This window comes from Notolepis coatsorum, assembly GCF_963971535.1.
Source record: "Notolepis coatsorum genome assembly, chromosome: 3".
Lineage (NCBI taxonomy): Eukaryota > Metazoa > Chordata > Actinopteri > Aulopiformes > Paralepididae > Notolepis > Notolepis coatsorum.
This window is the reverse complement of record NC_140167.1, coordinates 119,075,072-119,081,071: the sequence shown is the minus strand read 5'-3', so window position 1 is coordinate 119,081,071 and position 6,000 is coordinate 119,075,072.

The following is a 6,000-nucleotide window of genomic DNA, read 5'->3' as shown; positions in this document are numbered from 1 at the left end:
GGTCTTACTGAATACCTCCATGAGGTCGTGGTACTCGGGAGGAATGGACGAGGGATCCGGGGGCAACTCACCAGCCGGTCTCCGGGGCGGGGGACAAGACGCCGCCTGTAGACAGCGGGCGTGACAGGAGGAGCTCCAGCCCCTGATGGTACCGGAGGCCCAGGCGATGTGGGGCTCGTGCAGCGCGAGCCAGGGCCTACCCAGGACCACTGGGACAAGGGGGGATTGGGTAATGAGGAACTGGATCCTCTCTACGTGGTTCCCAGCAATGGTCAGCAAGACTGGGCCGGTCCGTTGAGAGATGTCGGCCAGGCGGTGTTGGTCCAACGAAAAGATCTCCAAGGGCCTCACAAGGGCCTCAAGAGGTATGTTGGCTTGGGTGGCAAACTCGAAGTCGAGGAAGTTCTCGTCTGCCCCAGAGTCGATGAGGGCCTCCACCGTGGCACGTTGGTTCCCCCAGGCCAGGGTGACGCTCAACAGATGGTCAGGCGGTGCGCGGCGCTGGGAATGGGAAAAACGGCTCACCAGGATCTCCCGGGGTCCTGGTGAGCCCGATCTTTTGGCCGGATAGGGCAGTCGGCGAGAAAGTGTCCCGTGCCTCCGCAGTAGAGGCAGAGCTCGGACCTGAGCCTTGCCTGACGCACCACCTGGCTCAGACGAGAGCGTCCCAGTGGCATGGGTTCCTCCTCGCGCACCGGACGGGGAAGCCTGTTACCTTCAGTAGTGTTGGGGACGGGGCGTCCAGGAGTCCGGGGTGCTTCAGGAGGTGACAGTCGGGTCCTCTCGCGCCTTCTCTCCAGGAGGCGTCCGTCAATACGGATGACAAGGCTAAACAGCTCCTCGAGGGAGTCGGGCACCTCCCTGGTAGCGAGCTGGTCCCGGACTGCGTCACTGAGCCCCCTAATGAAGGTTAGGCGAAGAGCAGGTTCGTTCCATCCACTCTCCACCGCCGCCAGTCGAAACTCCATGACATAGTCCGTCACCCTGCTGCTCCCTTGTCGGAAGGTCCCCAACCGGGCTCCAGGGTCCAGACCTCGGGCTGGATGGTGGAACACTCTGCGGAGCTCCGCCACGAAGTCTGGGTAGGAGAACAAAAATTCTGCTTCCATTGCCCAGGAGGAAGTGACCCACTGGGCAGCATGGCCTGAAAGTAGGTTGGTTATATAAGCCACTCGGGACCCATGAGCAGAAAAACGGCTTGGTTGATGACGGAAAACCAACTCACATTACATGATGAATGTGGCACACTCCTCGGGATTACCGTCGAACAGCCGTGGGACGGAGAGAAGGGGTTCCCGAGGTGCGAGATCTGCTGGGGCTGCGGGGAATGTTCCTGAAGGGTGTGAGAGATGAAAAGAATTAACGGCGTCGCCCAGCGAGTTAAGCTGGGCGAGAATCTCGGACTGTTGTCCCGCCATAGCGGCCATTGAACCCTGCATAGGCAGGACCTGGTCCCTGAGGTCCTGCACCGCAGCCGCAGCCCGCTCTAGTTGGAGACCGTGATCCCTGGTCAACTCGACTTGAAATGCAAGTGCGGTTCTGACCCCCTCTGTGTCGGCTGGGGTCGTCATGGTTGGTTCGTAATGTTATGGTTTGACACCGACCCCAAACGCTAACGACACAAGAGAGTAGGATTCAGAGTTGCCAAATACGAGGGCTTGTTTATTTGAAAATAAGAATAAGTGAAACAGGGAAAGCAGGTCAACAAGAACAGGTACAATGAACAAGGGGCAAAGTTCTGCTGCTCTGCAGCTTCTCCCGGAAGGGTAGTCTTGGGAAGCAGGAGCAGGCCTCTGTACCGCTCTGCAGACTCTCACGGCGGACCTCTCAGATGTTGTGCAAGACCGAGAGAGGGAGAGAGGGAACGGGTCAGTGACAGAGCAGACTTGAAACGAGCTGGAGGACAGGGTGTTATATTCTTCGTGTTAAACAACACAGTGATGTGCAATATTCCAAAAACAGCCCAAGTGAATATCTTCATGTAAACACACAGTGAGCAAAAATCCAAACACCGTCCAAATGTGAAATACTATCTTCGTGTAAACACACAGTGAGCAAAAATCCAAACACAGTCCAAATGTGAAACAATATCTTCGTGTAAATACACAGTGAGCAAAAATCCAAACACAGTCCAAATGTGAAATAATATCTTCGTGTAAATACACAGTGGGAGGTGGAAGATCCCAAAAATATTATTCCATAAAGGAAAGAGCAAAAACGATAATGGCTGGGTGAGTGACTGTCTGACAAAAAGGTGGTAGACTTCAGTGTAAAGGTTACACACGAAAATCGGAAATAGGTCAAGACAGTCAATCTAGAAAAACTCACCCAGACGAGCTGCGTAAAAGGAACAGGAACAACAGTGGAGGCGAGCGCGCGCCACGGAGCAGGTATCCAAGCGAAGGCTTCTAGGAATTCCTGGAGAATAGCACAGTGAGACAGAAGCAACGGGGAAAAACATCCAGCGACAAATCAAGACGAACCAACAACTTAGGGTGGGGAAAACGGGGTATAAATAATGAGGGATCGATTGATTGAAAAGCAGTGACAGCTGGGGAATGTGATTGAAAAGCGTGGGGAAGTGAGAGAACCAATCAGCGACGTCTCAGATGACGTCAGCGGGGAGAAACGTGTGAACGAGGGAATTGAAATACTTGACAGAAAAAATGAATGAAAACAAAGCGAGGGTGGTTAAAGGAACAGAACGAGTGAGAAGGCAAGGACAGAAACCTCACATGTTTAGTTAGCTAGCTACAGTAGTAATAAAGCTAGCCTACAGTAGCCTAGGCTAAAACATACTGCCATCAATAAAAGCACTTGCAGTGTACATACATTAGTATACTATTTAGTAATGCATAATTGGTCAAACAAACTCAATCTTAGCAACTTCAAAGAAAGCTTTCTATATTACCTCACACACAGGTACAATGCTTATGTTGTTTGGACATACCTGAGTCAGATGAATGACATATTTAACTTCCAGAAAAATATATTTTCCCATCTCAGGCATGAAATCTCTATTATTTTTGGTCATTATTGTATGATATGGACACCATTATTCTTCAACCCCGTTATGGACACTCTGGAAGCTCTCTGAATAATATGTATTTGTGCTAAAGTCAACATTTCTATAATAATTAGATGTCCTTCACACCATTTCTATAATTGCTCGTCTAAAAATTACATAAAATCCTACACTTTTGCTATTCTGAACCCTGAAATTTGCCTTTTTTTTACAGTGACCGCAAGATTTTTTTATCAGAAATGTGATTTGACGTCAGATTTTGAACTAGAATCGATATTCTTATGTTTGCTCTAAACGTTTCAGACAAAATTATTCAAAAGTTGAATTAGTTTTTCATAAACTTAAAGAAATAATTAATAAACATGTAGCTGTAACAGGGTTGAGTCTAGGGTAACGGGGTTGAATATATGGTAACAGGGTTGAAGAGACAACTACTGCTTAACATATAAATAGTAGTTTTTTACTCTTACATTTCTATAAGACTTTCCATAATCATTGCATTTCATTATTTACCTATTTAACACTTTAACTGCCACACACGAGATATCTCGGGTTTATTTTTATGTGGTTGAAAGCCACTCACGAGATTTCTCAGAATTTTTTTTTTTTAATTTTTTTAGCGATCCGAAATCAAATTGCATCACGCGAGCCTACCCGAGTATACACGAGCTCCGCCGGAGAGCATATGTGGAAAAAAGCGCCCCCTATCGTCTCCCAGATGACATAAGGGATTTTGGAATGGACTCAATGAAAATGGATGGGGAAAAAAATCCGGTACTCCACATTTTCCAGTTCACTGATCCAGCAGGGGTTACCACAGTTCATTCTGGAGCATCTGAGACCCGCTGATCATGGAGTTCTACTGTATCGCGTTGGATCTATACACTTATCGATTTTTTCGAATGGTGATCAGGAATTGGAATATACCAGTTGGATACCATCTGATGTCAGGTAAGGACTCTATGTTATCAGTGTTAGGATAATCAGACTAATTTTGATGAAGTTATAAGCTGTTTTGTGAAATGGACTCTTTCGGTTTCACTGTAAAAGTCCGAGAGGAAATCAACGCAGCGATTATCCGTGCGCGGCCCGAATGTGCTTGCGTGCACGTATAATATTGATCATCTAGCGTTTATTTGAAAACGATTCATAAAAAGGCAGACGAATATCAACGTTGTGGAATATTCCAGTAAAAGACGATTTTCATAGAATGGTCCAGAATGGGCTGTTTTTTATCTCAAAACGGCTGCTTTTCTAAATGCTCTAAAACGGAAATGACGCGATAAAAAACCAATCTGCCTCGACAGCACTGACTGGAAAATAGTCTTTGATAATGCGATGGGCAGATTAGACACATAGCCATAATTTAAAACATAGATTAGGCGATATTAACGTTAACATTGGCGCCGATGGTGGCATTCAGGGGGTAAAAAGGAAAACCCGGCGTGGCACTCAAAGTGTTAAGAAGGACAATAGATATAAATTGTAATGAATTGATTTGTATTAATCAAAGGAAAAACTCAAATCATTAAAAATCTTTAAAAGCATACATTAAAACATTGTAATGTGACTGGACTCACTTTGTAAACTGACTGAACATGGAGTATCAAAAAACAAGCAGGGGATGGAGGGATATGGGCCCATGTGGATATGTGGAACTGAGTGAACTCACTTTTGAACTGACTGAACATTACTTACTTACTTACTTACGCCTATCGCTCCTTTTGGGGGAGCATAGGCCGTCGACAACAGTTCGCCAGGGTCCTCTGTCCTGTGCTTTGCTTTCCAGCTGTTTCCATGTCAGTCCGCTCTGTGTAATGTCTGTCTCCAAGTCCCTGCGCCAGGTGTTCTTGGGCCGGCCTCTCTTCCTTTTGCCTTGGGGGTTCCATCTAAGGGCCTGTCTGGTGGTGCTGGTGTTTGGTTTGCATAGTGTGTGGCCGATCCATCCCCACTTTCTTCTCTTGATTTGTTCTTCCACTGGTTGTTCGCCCGTTCTCTGCCAGAGATCATTGTTACTGATGGTATCTGGCCAGTGGATGTTCAGGATCTGCCTCAGGCATCTGTTGATGAATGACTGCACTCTAGTCATTGTGATCTTGGTTGTCCTCCACGTATGATCCGTATAAGAGTACTGGCTTGATGTTGGATTTGAATAGTCTGATCTTTGTCTGCTGACTGATTACCTTGGAGCTCCAGATGTTCTTTAGTTGGATGTATGAGGCCCTTGCCTTGCTGATTCTTGCTCTGACATCTGCCTCCGTGCCACCCTTCTTATCTATGATGCTACCTAGGTAGGTGAAGGATTCTACTTCCTCAAGTGCTGTTCCATCCAGGTTTACTGGGTCTTTGTTGTTTGTGTTGATCTTGAGTATTTTGGTCTTTCCTTGGTGGATGTTGAGGCCTAGTTGTGTTGAGGTGTCTGCCAGTATGTTAGTCTTCTCCTGCATCTGTTGTCGACTGTGGGATAGTAGGGCAAGGTCGTCTGCGAAGTCTAGGTCGTCCAGTTGTGTTGTGAGTGTCCACTGGATCCCGTTTCTCCTCTGTGCTGTTGTGGTCTTCAATATCCAGTCGATGGCCAGGAGGAAGAGGAAAGGGGACAGGATACCGCCTTGCCTTACTCCGGTCTTCACTTAGAAGCTTCGTGTGAGCTGTCCGCTGTGTATGACTCTGCAGGTCATTCCTTCATAGGAGTTCCTCATGATGTTGACAAGCTTTTCTGGTATGCCGTAGTGTCGAAGCAGTTTCCAGAGGGTGTTTCTGTGGAGGCTGTCAAATGCCTTCTCATAGTCTACGAAGTTGATGTATAGTGGAGAGTTCCATTCCAATGATTGCTCGACTATGATTCGGAGGGTTGCAATCTGGTCCACACATGATCTATTGGGCCGGAAGCCTGCCTGCTGGTCTCTTCGCTGCGGATCCACCGCTTTCTTTATTCGTTTGAGGAGGATTCTGTTGATGATTTTTCCTGGCACTGA